The sequence below is a fragment of the Myotis nattereri genome (genome assembly GCF_964212035.1).
Source record: "Myotis nattereri genome assembly, chromosome: 1".
Taxonomy (NCBI): domain Eukaryota; kingdom Metazoa; phylum Chordata; class Mammalia; order Chiroptera; family Vespertilionidae; genus Myotis; species Myotis nattereri.
The window spans coordinates 67,912,791-67,930,652 of NC_138075.1; positions in this window are offsets into that span (position 1 = coordinate 67,912,791).

Genomic DNA, 17,862 nt, shown 5'->3' on the forward strand with positions numbered 1-17,862 from the left:
CCTTCGTCTGCAGAGCCTGAGCCCGCATCCCATGGTGACCCGACCCTGAAGTCCCAATCCCCCAGCTGCTGCCCCCACCCGAGAAATCTTGTCCCCGCCCTGGTCGTAACCCCTCTGCATCCCTCTTCCCCCTTCTCCTCCCTAGCACCCACTGGAGAAAATTGCGGGCCAAGGAACACCCCCGCCCTCGCCAGCGGCTGCTGCCCCCAGGGCAAAGCTTCGGGAAGACCGGACAAAAATCAATCGAGGACAACCCCCCTTTCCTGCAGAAAGGGCCCCAGACTCCAGCGAAAGGGCCCCGACCGCTGAGAAGCCCCTCCCGCCCTTGCCTCATCTTTCCGACTTCCCTGCTTGCCACGTCTCCTTTCCTTTCAAGCAAGGTCGGTCCTGGCTCCGTAACCCCTCACCCGCATCTCTTTTTCCTCTTTCTCCCCTTTTCCTACCGCCCCCCACTCCAGCTCCAAATTCACCCTTCTCGGAAGCAGAGTGTGGAACCCTTATCCATTTCCAGCCGACAGCAGAGTCTGGTCTGAGAGTCCTTGACACCCACATACCCTCTCCCACCATCGCGGGGAACATCAGAGCTTTCCGCCGGGAGCGGGTCGGTGGCGGGCTGGGGGGGGTGGGGGGTGGGGCGGGGAGCGGCAGCCTGACAGCCCACGCTGCACTCCCTCCCTTTGGTCCCCAAGCTAGGATGGGACTCAGTATGGACACTTACCTGGCTTCCCCCTACTCACCGAATGCTGTGGCTCCGTCTCACACCCACAGACGTGCCTTTCCAAGCCCGAGCATGCTCGCGGGGTCAGCGGGGTGGGTGGGCACAGCAGGCTGAGGTCACATGGAGGTGTGGGAGGTCCCTGTGAGGTGCGGGAAGGGGCTGTCTTGAGCACCTAGTATCGCCAAAGCCGGCGTAGGGCTTCACTTCAACCAGCATTGAATGTGCACATAGTAGGTTCTTGAGACATACTGAGTCCACCCCAGAACAAAGCCTCATTCCCCATTCAGGAGGGGGAGGGGAGCGTTGGGAGTTAAAAGGAGCAGCAACAAAAAGGGTAATGTCAAGTCATCAGAGGGCTGGGAACAGCCCAGGGAGGTACCTCCTCCAGCTGAGAGAAGCACCCGCAAATGCCGGGGGCCGCCTAGGCTGGAGGAGAAACCCAGCCTTGGAGTGTGACTGGGGGGCTCTTGCTGCGCCTCACACGCTCTCGCCTTTCCTAGACCTTGAAACTCAAGCACTCACCGGCAGGCAGCCTTGAAGACAATCAGGGCTATTTGCCTCCATGGCTGGAAAATGGAACCCTAAAGGATGGCTCCCCATCTGCCTCTACAGCTGTCAGTGAGGCCCAGACAGTTTTGGGTATGTTGGGGGAGATGTTTAAAGGAGGGGGCCACCCAGCAAGTCAACTGTGTGGATGGAAGCTAAAACTGCATCAGGGAAACTCAAAGAATCAAGTTCTAGGACAACTGCCTCTACAAAGCAAAATCATCCAAGCTATAAAAAAAGGACACTAAAGATTCTCCCCTCCCTGAGCTTCCCAGGACAAAGATTCCCCACCATCACCAGGCCAGCTCTATCCCCCACCTCACAAAATGCACCCTCTCCCTGCCCCAGTCTCCCATGGGCTGATGCCCCCATTGGCAGCCTGGAGCCAAGACAAAAGAGGGGACAGAGCTCCTGTCAGCAGCTCAACCTGGGCTGACCTTGGCTTCATGCCCACGAATGGGTAGAGAGGGGTTGAGGCTACAAGGGTCAGAAGAGAAATGTACTTGTCTCAGGGAAGGAGTCCCAAGTAGCAGAAAGCCCCTGCTAGGAAGTGGTTGTAGGATAAGGTTGGAGGTCTGGGCGTTTCCTCAGCATCCAGTGGCCCTGGGTTTAGGGGTAGGGGAGAGAGAGCTGTCTTTATATGGGGCCCTCTTGGGAGGGAAAAAAGGGATCACTGACTGGAGAGGAGGCAGGATGGTCGTGAGGACCCATTCAAGCCTGCCCAGCTTGCCCTGCCTGGCAGCTGGAGGAATTGTACCTGCAGAGCCTCCCCCATGTGGGTGGCCGTGTCCCTTCCCCCAGGAGGCTCGGACTGAGTGGGCTAGGTTCAGAGACAGGCTGGCCCAAAGCATTTGTTGTTCCTCCTATGCCAGTGCACTGGTTTACCCCTATTCTCTCCCACTTTGTTAAAACTGGTCAACAAGCCAGGGAAGAAGAGGCCCTGGGCTGCACACCCTGCCTCTCCCCCAGGGACCTTTCGGCCAGGACTCCTTCACCTCACTTCCAGGGACCTCTGTGACCCGGCCTCCTTCCTTCCCAATCCAGAGCCCGTCTGCACCTGGAAAGGACTCCACCGCTTCCTCCTTCCTTCATCTCCTCTAACCTTTCCTGAATGAGTGCTGCCCCCACCCCACTCTAAGGCACCTTGGCACACCCAGCAGCCCAGAGGTTCCCCACTAAAAGGGGTTTGTGGCTGGGTCTGGAGAGAGGAGTGGATCCATCAGGTCTCCAGGGCCACCCCCTCCCTGCCTCCAGACAGGGACTCTCTCTACCCTGGAGCTTCCAGACCCATCAGGAAGGATTAACTGCCTCAGAGCAAGAGAGCAGAGCCGAGAGAGGGAGATGCAGAGAGGAAAAAAACAGGGCTTCGAGCAAACACACGGCACACCCCTCCCCCACCACCTACGACCAGACTGACAGCCAGGACAGACTGGCTGCTCTGTCATCTCCAGTCCAGCCGCCAGGCACCTCCCCACTGCTCGCGCAGTCCCTGCAGACTGCTGGCCCGAGGTTCCAGCCACCTGGCACCAGGCAGGACACCCCAGCGGGGAAACACAGTCCTTATAGTGGTGGCTGTAACCACCCTCCCCTTCCTCCATTCCATGCGCTGGTCCCATCTTTCCAGGGTGTGAGCCAGCTGCTCCCCACCCGCCTTAAAGTGTCTGAACTCTAGGTCCCAGGAATGCTTACTGAGACACTTGGTCTCAGTCCCACTGGACAAACTGAAGGGCATAGCTCCTTGAGAGAAAGATACCAGGGCATCAGTTAAATTCGGCTGCAGTGCTTGCCCCTCCATCATAGGAACCCTCCCTCTCTCCCCAATAATGAAAGGTGGGTTTTTATTGTCCTTTTATCTGCCCCACTCCCTCTTAAAGGGATCGGGAACGTCCTCCTTAAAGGATCTCCAGAAATGATTTGCCCCTAGGCAAAAGCAAGTGCAGCCAGCCGCCTGCGCCTGCGGGGTCTTTACCTGCTGGGGCCCCTTCCCTAGGGGTGGGGAGGCAGAAGTACTCTTTCTGTGACTGAACTGGAGGGGCAAGGCCCTGCCAAGGAACCAGCTGTTAAATGCTCAGCAAAGAACAGGACCTCTTCCTCCTCTAATGGCACCCACTGCCAAAGCCCTTGGGGGTGGGAAGGTGTCAAAATGAAGCCGGGGCCTGTGTGGGACCAGGACCTTCAACTTTCATAAGAAGGAACAAGGGAGGGGGGTGTGCCATGCACTCAGACTTTGAGGAACACATGTCCAACGTGCTGTGTCCCAAACCCCCATGTGTCCAGTGCTAGCCTCCAGACTGCTGGCCAGGGAAGACTTTGCAGGCTGCTGCTCCCCAAGAAGCTACTTCTGCATTCTCCTTCTCTCCCAACTCCTCTTACCGTCTTTGGGACCCTAGGCCTTCCCCTTTGGGGTGCCCTCTCCCCCCGTTATCCAAGTTGCCTCCACCATAGCCCTAACAACTACAGAGGACACCCCATTTCGCGCCCTTTTAGGCCTCAGTCGGCTGTGTCCCCGAGGTCTGTCTCTCCACCCTGCGCCCTCCCCCCTCCCAGCCAAGGGGGTGGGGGATGGGCACACCCTGGCTCCCCGTTGCCCCACCGAGCTGCATCCTCTCCCTCCGGTCTGCTGGGCTCCTGGTCTCACCCTGCCCGTGAGGCTGCAGGGTTCGAGGAAGGGTGGGTGTGAATGTGAATGGGGCGGAGGGCGTCCGAGGGCACTCCAGCTCCAGAGAGGGGCAGAGTCGGAAGCAGGCACTCACTGCAGCCACCCCTTCTGCCCCTCCTCCCTTCGCCCGGGGAGGGTCGGGGCTGCCGAGGGAGGGCTTCCCGGGCGCCTGGGAACTCGCCAAGGCCCCCACCCCAGCCACTCCCTGGAGGACAGGCTCCCCTCTGGACTGGAGCTCCGAGCTCTACCCCACCCCCCTCGGCAGCTGCAGCAGCCTCCGGCGGAGGTCAGGCTCCACCTCCTTTCTCTGGAGGGAGAGAGCGAGGGTTGTTTGTTGTTGGGGTGTGAGAGGGAGAAGGTTCGAGATCACCTGGCCCGGTGGGCACGGGCTCCCGGAGCGGGAGGGAGCCGGGCCGGCTGGGCTGGGGTCGGCGGGAGCCTATGCAGAGGCCGGAGAGCTGGCCTCGCCCCCACCCCCGCGGCTTCCAGAAAGGCACCCCCACCCACGGCTGCGGTTCTTCCATCCAGCTGCCCACTCGCCGGCGCCCCCGCCCGCGGTCCGTCCCGTGTGGAGTGGCCAGAATGCCCCAGGCGAAAGGGTCGGCTGGCCCTCGGGTTGACACGGGGAGCAAGACTTTTCCTGCTCTCAGGAAGCTTCCAGTCGGGGCAGGGGGACAAGGAAACAGAAAACAGGGTGCCAAACACAACTCCACGACAGCAACACGTAATGGCTGCCGAGGAGGCAAAGGGAGGCGTGCCAGGGTCTCCCCCGCGTGGGGCTGGAGCGAGGTGCGAGCACGTTCTGAGAAGGAGCTAAGCCAAGGGCAGAATCTTTATGAAGGCGCAGGCATTCATTCTTCCCGCAGGTCTGCCATCAGTCGAACGAAAGTTGGGGACATCCACACAGGGGTATGGCTTTGGGGGTGGTGTCGAACTGTGAAATAAATAGGGGGTGAGGTGGGGCCGCCTAGGCTTTGTAAGTCCTGCCCAGGACCTTCACCCCAAAGGCATTGGGGACACGGGGGTTTTTAAGGGAAGCAAGGTTCTGGTCGGATCGGTATCTGACAGAGATCTGGGAAGGCAAATGGGGAGCAGCCTGGGGTGGCTCATGGAGGAGGGACGTTGCACTTTGCTTTTCATCAAAGCTGCCTTCCCCGGGGGGGATATTTAACCTTGAGTCTCTGCCCCCGTCGTAGGTGGGGGTCAGGCAGAAAGGGTCCAACCCTGGGGAAGAGCCATGCCTCGGCGCTGCTCCCACCATCGCTAAGCAGGGGGCTCTGCGTCGTCCCTCCCCACCTCCTCCCTCACCCGCTCCTGCCCTCCCAGAATCAATGCCATTTCCGGTAACAACCACAATAAAGGAGGCAAAAACATGGAGACCAGCTTTACCCTCCAGGTGCTCTTTCCTCACCCGACTTGGGACTAGAATTCTCAGGAGTGGGCATTGCTGATAAGAACCATATAAAGATGCTGGCCAAGATCCCTCCCTGGGGCTGGCATCAGACTGAGAACTTTACTTTGGGAGCTGGTTTCGTCCTCGCCCCCTCATTGCCAGGAGATAGATAGGCTCAACTGTTGCCATTTCTCAGATGAGGAAACCGAGGCTTAAAGCCATGAATGCCTGTCCCGAGGATTATAGTCTGCTCTGCCTGACTCTCATGTCAGGGTTGGACTCCCCGTAGCCCCAGCCCACAGCGCTGCCTTCTACAAGCCTAGAGAGCCTGGCCCCACTAGCCTGCCCGTTGGGACCACTGTCACAGTCAGGGATTGCCAGGTCAAGTGAAACAGAGTGTGGGTGTCATCGAAGCCTCATACTACAGAGCCCTGCCTTTTCCAGCGAGCTGTTTCCCACTACACCTGGAAGCAAACCCTTCAGGGCTTTTCTTCGGGGTCCCCAGAACAGGTCGTGCCTGTCCGTGTTTGTTCCTGGAGCTCCCTGAACTCTCTGTCTCCGAAATCCTCATCCTCATCTTCAGAGTCTTAAGCCTGAATTCCTGGAAAAGTCTCTCAGAGCTCAGGTGAAGGTCTCCGGAAGTGAGACCTTGCTCCCTGATGCCCTGAATTCCTAGGGCCCCACACGGTCTCCTGCTATGCCTTGCTGACGGTCTGCTGCTCTGCCTTGGTCTGTGATGAGACAACGTACCCCTGGAAGGCAGGACTGTGGCTTCAACTTCCCCTTTATGCTGCCTGTGTGTCTGGCACTGCCATGCACCCAAAGAAGGGTGGCATTCTGGGCCTCTCAGAACCTGGCCCCAGGACACAAAGCCCTTTAACTCTCCCCTACCACAGATCCACTCGGGTCCCAAATGGCAACCTTGAAGCAGAATTCAGCAGGCAAACAAGCTCTGTTTTGACAAGTGTTTGTTTCACAGGACTTTACAAAAGATTTAAATTAGGAGCCAATGCTGATATTTTTGGAGGTTTAAAATAAAAAGCCAAATTTCCAATTTCTCTTGAAAACTTAGAAGATCTGACTATCTTTGGCCCACATTTCCACTTGCAATAATAGGCTAGTGCCAAGTAGCAAATGCCATCTTTACGGGGCAGGCCTGCTCTAGTTTGCCATGGTCCCACCTTGCCCTCTTTGGGCACTTATGAGACCTGCCTGACTCTTGAAGGTTTTCAGTTTGTGATCCTTGCATTGTGGCCACAGACAAGGATGGTCTAAGCTTTCGGAGTGTCTACCTCCATTGGACCTACTTGGAGAGCCTTGTTATATTCTCACAGCCCATCTCTAATACAGCCTTTATTATTGCCTCAGGTCCAGATGTTTAATGAGTGCTCTCCAAGATCCATGGAACTAGGCTGGAGATGGAAAGGGAAATTAAACATGAGCCAGCACCTGTGGGCTTCTACTCCTAAGAACATGACATAATGCCTGGCAGATAGTTGGTGCCTAATAATATTTGATGAACTGAATAGTAGGTGATTGGTAAATAGCAACTGAGTAAATTAATGGTGAAGGGAGGAGGGTTCCAAGAAGCATGAAATGCCTGTGATGATCTGGATGTGGTCGCTTGGGACCTCAGCTTGCTCAGGATCACTGCTATTAGGACGCTTTGCTCAAATAGGAGTATGTTAAAGGGGGCCCCTCCCTGAGGAACCCCAGAGGCTGTGGACTGGAAGTCCAGGAGTATACCCACTATGGTTCCTTGAACCCAGACCTGCAGACTCCTGGGATGATGAAGACACCCAGATCTGGAACAGGCAATGTCTTCCAAAACCAGGGGTCTTACAGAAGGCATGGGCACACAAACACCTTTCTTTTTTTTTTTTTAATATATTTTTATTTATTTCAGAGAGGAAGGGAGAGGGGGAGAGAGATAGAAACATCAATGATGAGAGAGAATCATTGATTGGCTGCTTCCTGCATGCCCCCTACTGGGGATCAAGCCCACAACCCAGGCATGTGCCCTTGACCAGAATCGAACCCAGGACCCGTCAGTCCGCAGGCTGATGCTCTATTCACTGAGCCAAACTGGCTAGGGCCACATTTCTTTATTTAATCCTAAATAACCCTTTTAGGTAAATATTCACAAACAAATAAGACACCTGGAGTATCTAAGTAACTGCTCAGGATCACACAGGCTTGGAGTGGCTCCAGACCTTTGCTTTTTAAAATATAGCAGTTAGCGTAAAGGTTAAACAGAGGTCTAACCCTCCGTAGGTCTGAAACCCTTACTCTTTCTACATTTCATATAATGCAGTGGCTATAGAATACAAACTCTGCAGCTAGACTTCCTGAGTTGGGGTTCTGGCTCTGCAGCATCTTAAAACATGCAAAGTACTTAGAAGAGTACCCGACTCTTAGCAAATGCCCACCCCCCATTTGTGGTAGGTAACATTCCTACTTCATCATACCCCCATTCAGCCATGTCTATAGACCGCCCTGTTTCTGGAAGCCAGTCCTGCAACCCCTGTTTGCACCTCTGTCTCCCATATGGAGTCCCTACTATGTGGCATCCATGGCTGTATTCTGTCCATCCAGCTGCAGCGTGTCCCACTCTGGCCTTAGTCAGGCTGTGCCTCCCTTTGCTGGGTCTGGAGGAGGGGCCAGCCTCCCGCCCCATGGCTTTCCCAATCCACCCTCCCAACACCAGGGCTGTCTCTGTGACCTTAGCCATCATCTTCCTTTACATTTGGAAAGACTTTCCATGGCATCCCTAATCACATTCCCCAAGGTGAGGTGGCTCCATCTTCTACATGCTTTCAGCCACAGCCACCAGCCTCTCTAGTTTTTCTAAACCAACAGCAAATGGCTCTTTTGCCACTTTCCCTTAACCACAATGTACCCAGGAGAGCCAGGACCAGCTTCTCCCAGCACAAATGCACCCTGGAGTGGTCTCCAAACTACAGTCCCCTGCTAACCAACCACAGCCTCACTCACACTCAGCACTGTTCAGGTACCAAGGGGTCCTGGAAGATGATGCAGATAACATTGCTTCTGACCTTGGAAAGCTTCCATTCCACCTTGCTGAGCCTCTGAAACTAAAGATCCCAGCGAAGCATATATAACCCAAGAATGACTGGGCCAGGCAAAAAATAGCTGGGTAGATGACATCTAGACTCAGGCACCAGGTCTAACAATTTTCCCCTCTGATTTGTGAATAATTCTGCGTTAAAAAAGTATTTTAAAGGGATTTGTAAAAGTCGTGCTAGTTATATGGGCAAGTCTTCTTTATTATTGCAAAGCATATGTATAAGTCAGCAGTTTCCTTTTTCATTTGTTTCTCTCTGTTGGAGTATAGTTTGTAGTAATAGGTAATATCCCTAGAGAGATTCCATGAGCTAGGTATTGTGTTAAATTCTTTTCTCTCTCTCTCTCTCCCTCTCTCTCCCTCTCTCTCTCTCTCTCTCTCTCTCTCTCTCTCTCTCTCTAGAATAAACACCTTTAGTAATGAGCTAAGATAGGAGGGAAGAAGGATTATTTGCCATTCCAGGCCTTGATTTTCCTCAGAACTGCAGCTCCTTGCCCTCCAGCACATAGCCATCTGTTGAGCCGCAGTGGCCTGGTCTTGAAGTGATCAACGCAAGAAGCTTGCCCTGCTGGACTGGCTCCTCTAGAAGACTGCTGATTTGGGCATTATTTTTCCTTTTATCATATTTCTTTTGAATTTTCTTTGATCGTTTTTTGTTTAAAATCTGCCCCTCTTCAGGAGTCAGCTTGACCCCTTTCCTGGGCCCAGACCACCGCCTAGTGGCACTCGGACCTCTGTGGGTAGAGTGTGCCGTCAATGGGCACAATGCAGGTCTTTACTAGGGTCTCGGTGGGGTCCGCTTTGTAGTGGGATGCACTGTAGACAACATCGATAAGCTTTATTTTGCACGTACAGCCCTCTGAGCCCCAGGAGAAGTTGCGGACACCCAGCCTCAAGGCTCCGCACTCAGACAGTGTATGTGGTGGGTGGGGGCGGGGGGGGGGGCAATCTTAGTGTAGGCAGCAGGGCTTCCCAGCTCATGTTTTGGCTTCTTGTGGTAAGCCTTTCTCTTGCTACCCCGCCACCCCCGGGTCTTGCACGCTTGCGCCAGTTATCCTGAGAGATGCCCATGGCTTGCCAGCTGGAAAGAGTATACACTCTCTTAATCCTCAACCAGCCTTATGAAATAGTGTTATTATTCCCACTTTACTGATGAGGAACCTGAGGCGTGGACAGTTTCAATAACTTGCCCAAAGTCACACAGCTAAGAAGTGGTGGGTCTCAGCCTTGTCACTTTGTTCCTCCATCATTTGTTCCAAAGTGAGTTTCCCCAGACAACTCTCTGTTCTTATGTTTTCCAGCCATCGTTTAGCAGATCACTTGGATTTTACTCATAAAGGTGCTGTAAGCCACTATCAGATTGGGGGTAAAATGTTGCGCGTGTATTGTCATATTTATTTGTAAAAGGAAATAGTCCTTGTGCAAAGTCTCATCAGAAGTACCCTTCCCTGCCCTCTGCACTCATTTTGACACTGAAACAGCAAGGTGGTCCTTCAGGAACATCAGATACACTTCAACTGCCCTCCAACCACCGACAAAGCCAGTGCTCTCCCAGGGCTTCCATTTGGGGGTAAAAGCACCTCCTCCCACCCAGTTTCAAAAGCCAGGAACCTGCAGGAGTCATCCTTGGCACCTCCCTCTCCCTCCCAGCCGCCACCCACATCTAATCCATCGCTACAGACCGACTGTCATTTACCTCCACGCCTGGAGCCGAACCTCCTCCCCACCCCAGCAACCGCAGCCCTGGCCTCCCGCAGCCCTTCGGCCCTTCCCATCCCCCCACCCCTCGCCCCCCAGACTTTCCCACGCACCTGCCACCGGGATCCTTCCAAAACAGATCGCATCGTATCCTCCTCCCGCTTAAAACCGTCTGTAGCTCCTGCTGTCCAAATCTGAAGCAGACAGACCCCTGAGGCTGCCTCAGCCGGGAGGCTGCTGACCCCTACATGCCCCGCCCCCCAATCTCACTCCTGAACCTGCGACGTCCCCTCCCTCCCTCCCAAGCCCAGCTTGTCAAGGGAGTGGTTCCAGGGAGGGCTGTCTTCCGGACTAGGCTAGGGTGGGGACGTCTGCACGGGTCCCACTGTTTCCCCACAGCCTGGCAGGGCAATGCGCGTGGTAGGCTCTCAGTAACAATTACCAAACGACGAATACATCAATGACTGGCAGAGGAATGAAGCCTTGCCTGTGCCTCCCTGGCTCTGCAGCCCGACTGCTTTGCCACGTGATCACAGCGCTGGAAAAGTACTTCCTCGAGCCACACTGTGTGCCAGGCCCTGCCTGCTGCCCTTAGACTCACTCCTTCCAGCCCAGTTTGCCTGTTTTCTGGAGTCACTGTGACGTTACCTTGGTCTCTGAGTCTCCAGTGTTAGTGGGGTTTGTGATTTGTGTACATTTTTACTATAAAATTTACTGACTTGATGAATGCAGTGACTGGATTCCAAGTTATGGGTTTGACAGGGCAGAGCCTTTGAAATCTGGAGACATAAAATTTACAGTTCTGGCTCTGGCAGACCAGATGGCTTCTCCAAGAAGTTAGAGTCTGTGGCCCCGGAACCCCAATCTTTTAGCTGCTACTATAAAGATTGGAGAATTTAGTTCGAGGCAAAGCCTTGGGATTTCCCCTGCCCCGCCCCCCCCTCCCGCCTCCCCGCCCCCTATGCCCCTACAAGTCTGCCCCTGATGTTTCAGTTAAATCTGATTTCATTTAGATAAGCTTGGTTGAGAGAGACAGGATAGAGGTGGTCCCCTCCTGCAACCCCCCAGGGCAGGCATTCATCATGCAAATATTTCTTATTCAAGCACCTCCATTAAGCCAGACTTAATGCTGGGGATACAGCAGCAAACCACAGACAGGTAATGTTTGGGTGAGCGGTGCTCATGCTAGGCCTTAAAGAATAAATAACATTAGAATTGATTGGAGTGATTGAACTGATCTGTTTTATGTCTATTTCCTCAACTAAACTGTAATCACCTTTGGCCCCATGACTGTTACTGGTCTTTGAATCCCCAGCACCCCCTGGTGCAAAGCAGCCACTCAGTAAATGCCTGTTTTGCTCTGAGCCAGGGATTGGTGGGTGCAAGGATGGGTTACTCAATGGGCTGAGCCAGGGATGTGCTGACTGGGGGCAGGAAGCTGGACAAGCAGGTCCACCCACTGACTGGGGACTGAAACCCTCACAGGAGGTGCAGAGAGATGAAGGTTCCAGGAGGCAGGAGGGAAATGAGTTTCAGTGGCTGTCCTGGTGGGAGGGGCAGGCTGGGGTGAGGGGTTGGGTGGAGGGAAGGGGCTTATCAGAGGACCCTGTGGGGCATCACAAGAGGGCTGAGCCCACAGGAGTGTCCACTTGAAGCAGAGGGGAACGTGGAAGTTTCCGGAATGCAGAATATGGGGTAGGGAAGGGCATCCTTTAGTGAGGGATCTGCCCTCAGCTAAGATTGAGGAGCCAGCTTTGACCCTTTTTGTTTTTCTTTATTGATTTGAAAGAGAAACATCCATTGGTTGCCTCCTGCACCAGTGCGGGAGGGGGCGGGGGGAGCGGTGGTTTGAATCCCAAACCTAGTATGTGCCCTGGCCAGGAATCAACCCAAGTTGCTTTGCCTCTTCTTTGGGGAGCACTAACAGCCGCAGTTATAGGTTATTTTGCGCCCGTCGACAACAGGCTCCACTCCGAGGCCCGCACCCCCAGGGCCTTTCTCCAGGGCTCAGGAGTCCTGGACACGAGGCTGCCCCTTGCAGATGTGGGTGACCAGGTGGGGAGACAGAAAAACTGCCGCATGAAGCTCTCTGATTGGCCTCTAAGAGTCAGCAAACGGGCGGGGGTGGGGGTGAGGTGGGGGACATAGAGGGGTGTGTGGCAGTGTTCCAAGCATCCGGGTATCCCCCCACAGAAGACTAAGGGGGCCCACTTACTTTCCAGTGAGAACTTCACCTTCCTTCACTCTGGAGCCTGGTAGCCTCCAGGGAGGGAGGTACCCCAAGGAGATGGAGATCTCCAAGACCAACCTGCGTCCCTCCCCCCTCTTCTCAGCCTTGCAGGGCCCAAGTGTGTACTCTGCCCATGGCCACCTGGGGGGCGGGAGCAGGGAGAGCACAGTGAGAGGGGCTGGTGCTTGCTGGGCCTGAATAGCTAGGTGGTGATGCGTTAGCCCGAAGCGTGGCCAGCTCAGCCCCTGGAAGCAGTCTCCAGTCTCCGCATTGGGGAGCAGATCCCTGTTTTCTCAGGCAGCAACAGTCATATCAAATTCACATACCTCCAGCCTTAATTAGCAACCTCGCAATGGCCCCAGCCCCACCCTTCCACTCCGGGTCAACAGACCCCACCCTCCACTCTGGGCCAACAGTGGGAGTCTGGAAAGAAAGGAAGGACAGGGCAGGCTGCAGGCCAGTTATGAGAGGACACAGGGTCTCATCTGACTAGCCGTTTTCTCATTTCAGAGTCCTCCTCCCCTTATTTTAAATCTTAATTAATCTTATAATAAATTTAACTAAACAATTTTACTTCACCAAGTAAAGGGACCTACTGCAGAGTCAACCCTGTCCATCCTGGCAGCATCAGACGGAAGGGGTGGGGGTGGGGGGTGGCTGGTGGGGGGTGGAGTAGGGACTAAGTGACTTTGCTACCCCATTTCCATAAATAGAGCAAGCATCTGGGGTGGGACCCCAGGTTGTCCTGAAGACACTAGGCTTTGCAGAGGCTGCCTCTTGGGAGGCCTGGCGGATGTGCCAGGGGGACTCTCAGGGCAGGCCAGGCCGGGCCCTGAGCTAGGCTTATCTCCTGCGGGCAGCTGCAAGCTCATGCTTCTGGCCTTTGCTCCTGCAGCATATCTAACAGTCTGTCTCTCGGTGTGCGCCATGTCTGCCTTTGGATGGGCACAAGGAAACAGGTGTGTTTGGATGGAGAGGGGTCCATCTCTGTGGTTCAGAGAGCCCCTATCTTCTCTTTCTTCCTTCCTTCCCTCTAGTGACGGCAAGGGCAGCCCTCTGTCCTTCCTCCCCTGATCCGGTCTCCTCTGAGGAGGAGGAAGACAGTGCCTGTGCTGGGATATCCTGAGCCTGACATATTGTTCCTCCTTCAAGAAACTCCCATTTACCCATCCCGCCCTTACTCTCCCATGTATTCCAGGGCAAAGCTGTGTCAGGCTGCCTGGCGCATAAGTGGGAACACAACTGCCCCTTCCTTAGGCGGCTCTGCGCTAGCTCAGTGCTGTCCTCCAGCCCCTGGCCCAGGCATCGGTCTCAGCTTGTCTGTAAAGGTTTGGTGACCGTGAGGTTGATGGGCCCGAGCAGGGAAGCCCGATGCACACTCTTGCATCTGACTTTTCTCCCTTGCTGAACATCAGCTCGTGCAGCTGGCCCTGTGGCTGGCATGCCACTCTGCCCTGGGTCACCTCTGGTGGCATTATCCTAAAAAATATAGGTGCACAACTACTTTGAAAAACAGTTTGGAATTACCTAGTAAATTTGATCAGGTGTACATCCTATCACACGGAACTTCCATACTTGCACACACAAACCGGAAGACACATAATGTTTTCGAGTAGCCCCAAGCTGGTAGCAACCCACACGTCCATGAACACTAGGATGGATATTAAATTGCAGCATTTTCACAGAACGGAATACTATACAAGAAAAAAAATTTGACCAAATTAAAGCTCTACTCATTAATATGAAGAAATCTTTAAAACCTGTACAATGATGACCCCATGAAACAAGACATGGAAGACTATATTAAGTCTGAGTCCAATGGAGAAAATTTAAAAACAGGCAATCTAAGCAATATTGTTTAGGGGTATACACATAAAGAAAAGTGAGGAGAAGACTTGCACTAAATTCAGGATGCTGTTTCCTTTGGGGGAATGTGTCAGGGAGGGGAACATGAGCTTCTAAGGTAATTGGAATATTCTCCTCACTGACCTGGTGCTGGGTACATAGGAATTTATTACTGTACTTTGCACTGCATATGCATGGTACATACTCTTGTGTGTATACCACACATTCAACACCCCCCCCCCCATTCTTGTCCTCAGCTGGCAGAAGAGGGGCCAGTGTCCTTCATCGCAGTTCCTTCCTGTTACTGAGTGGGCGAGAGGAATTTGGGGGGTGAGGGCCTCCCCGCTGCAGCTGGGTCCTGGCCACTCCAGGGTGATGGGAACGCAGGGCCAGGCAAGGCCGGCTGGCTGTGCCGTTCCTGCCAACTTTGGGGATTAGGCCAAGGCTCTCGCCCACCTGTTGTTTCACTCATTCAGCATGAACATAGCTGAGGGCTTTCTGTAAGCCTTGGATGCTGTTGGGAGGATTCGGGTAAGTGAGAAATGGTCTTTGGCCTCAAAGATTTTACAATATTCTCAGAGGTGATCACATACACAAATAACCGTGATACCAGAAACTGTGAGCTAAGTGACACATGACAACCCAGCTACTCCTTCAATAAACATTTGTTGAGCATCTATTATGTGCCAGGAGCCATGCGGGATGGTGAGCATGATAAAGGCAGTTAAATCACAATCCTGGCCCTTAAGTTCTTAGGCTGATCCAGGGGAAACAGACACATAAACGAGATAAATATAACAGCGGGGCAAGCCCACAGGCGTAGATATGGTCAGGGAGACGCAGGAAGGGGTTCCACTCAGGATGGGCAGGATGGGGACGAGCAGTGGGAAAAGGCCGGAGAAGGGAGGTCTTCCTGAGGGGCCAGCTCCTGAACTGAGCATTCTGGGTGGGGAGGCAAGGGCAAGCGGCTGGGCTAGGGCATCCTCTGCAGAGGAATCAGCTGGGACATAGGCACAGGAGTAAGAAGCAGCACTGTAGGTGCTATCTGCAGCTGAACCCAAGTCCTCACGGGCATGAGGAGAGGAGCCACAGGAGGCGGAGACTGGGCCAGATCAGGGTCCTATTTGCCTTGCCAGATCTTGGATCTTACAGGTGCTGGGAGCCCCTGAAGTGTTTAGGGGAGCTTGGTAGTTCACTCTGGCTCAGTATAGAGCAGGGGTCCTTAAACTATGGCCCGTGGGCCACATGCGGCCCGCCGAAAACATTTATCCGGCCCGCCGGGTGTTTTTGCCGCCCCTGTGTGCATAGGAATTTGTTCATAGTTTTTTTTTAAACTATAGTCTGGCCCTCCAACGGTCTGAGGGACAGTGAACTGGCCCCCTGTTTAAAAAGTTTGAGGACCCTTAGTATAGAGGAAGGGTTGAGGGGCATGGATTGGAAGAAGGAAGGCAAGTTGTCAGACTATTGTGGATCCAAGAAGTATTTAGACAGGCTAGCTGTGTCTGAGAGGGTGGATGGTGAGGAAGACCAGCTTCGCAAACAGCTCTCTGCTGGAGTGACCAGGCGGAGCACACAGGGGGAGGCGGGCTCCCACCTGGAACGAGTGTGGCTCTGGGAACTGGGGAGCATTAAGTATGGGCAGAGTCAGAGGACAGCCAGGCATGTGGATGGGACGCTGCACCATCTGGTCCCAGGGCTCCCAAATTCTGGCTTGTGGACAGGACTGGTCTGAGAAAGTGAGGAAAATATGGGCATGTAATGAGCTTCTTATAAGCCAAATGTATGCTCTTTAAAGAACCATCCTTAGAAGTGTCTGCAATTAAATCAATATGCATATCACTTACAGGCATTAAGTGAATTACCAAAATAAATCTCTTAAAGATTCAAAAGTGGTGAGCGTTTTTTTTTTGTTTTGTTTGTTTTTTGGTGGGGGGTGAGGGATGAGGCATTGGAGACAAGGATTTTATTTTTAATTTAAAGGGTTTTAAAATAAGCCTTTTTAAAAACATATATTTTATTGATTTTTTACAGAGAGGAAGGGAGAGGGATAGTTAGAAACATCGATGAGAGAGAAACATCGATCAGCTGCCTCGTGCACAACCCCTACTGGGCATGTGTCCGCAACCAAGGTACATGCCCTTGACCGGAATCCAACCTGGGACCTTTCAGTCTGCAGGCTGACGCTCTATCCACTGAGCCAAACCGGTTATGGCTAAAATAAGCCTTTTAAACGATCATATTTAAAAACTCATAAAACATACAAAATTATAAAAAGCACCACTGGCCTTTGTTCTGAGTTTAAGTCTTTCTTTTAATTGCTAACAGTGGACTTTCTTGTATGAAAAGACACAAAGACAGCAGCCTTTTTCTCCCCTGTTCTCACCGAGCCGAGCCGCGCAGAGCACCTACCAAAGGCTGAGCGCAGGGTTCTGCGCGCCTGCGACGCCGCGGCCGGCCGGCAGGGGTCAGGCGAGCCCCACGCACGGCCCGCGGAGCCGCGCCGAACCCGAGAGCCAGAGCCGCGTTTCTGGGCGCGCGGTCCCTCCGGGGAGAGGGGCAGACGGAGGGCCCTAAACCTGCCTTAAACTGGGGGGTCACGACGAACAGCCACCTGGGTCATGAGTCCGGGCTCCGCGGGGCAGGATGTGAACTGAGCGCCCCCTCCACGCTGTGTTGACACCAGCTCTGGGTCCACCCAGCGTCTGGGCGGGGCTGGCTCAACTCCGATTTGTTCGCGTGCCCCTGGGCCACTCACCTTACCCGTCTCTTGGAATGGGGCTCTTGTGCAACCTTTAATTGATTTATTTTTCCCTTATACTCTCTTCCACCTCCACCGACCCCCACCCCCACCCCCAGCCCCGTGTGCAACCTTGTCTTCACAACCGGGTTGTCAGGAAGATCAAGGAATTAATATGTCAAACCGAGAGTTGAGAGGGCTGCACAGGTAAGGTATTGCCATTACTAGGTTATATGGGTTTAGAATTAGGACTCAGGCCTCTGGGAAGCGTCCTGTAGCTACAGCCCCAGATAGACCAGTTGTTCTGAAAGGTGGCCTGTGCCTCAGAATTACCCCTGGAGATGTGATTAGGTCTGGAGCCCATCCAGGAATCTGCATTTTATTGTTTTACAGATTGCCAAGCTCTCACAACGGGTGTGCCCAGACCACACTTGGAGAACCATTCCCTTAGCTTCTACCATCCCACAGGGCAAGCAGTGGGAAAGCAGGGATGGTAGTCAACAGGGGAGCTTGGGCTGATAATGTGACTGGCTTACAATTGGAGTGGAATTAGAGGCAGCCCCAGGAAGGAGGAGGGCTGGCCGCCCCGAGGCCGTAGAGTTCCACAGTGCACGTACACAAGCAAGGACTCCCACAGTGCACGTACACAAGCAAGGACTCCCACAAGAACCAAAGTGGAAGGGCCCCTGCTCTTCCATTCATGACTCCCTCAAGCTACACAGTTTTTTGGTGTTACGAGAACGATCGCTTTCTTCCCAAGTTGGTGGCAAGGTGTGTAACCCATCTTGACTGGACGAAACATCCCATTCTGTCACTGTGAATGTCTCCAGGCTGGTTGTTGCAGCTACACACTAAACCCAGTGAGACCACCGTTTTAGCCACATTCATCAACACAACTAGAGGCCGAGGGGGGAAGTGAGGGGGGAGTGCCACGAGCCCAGGATATCTCCC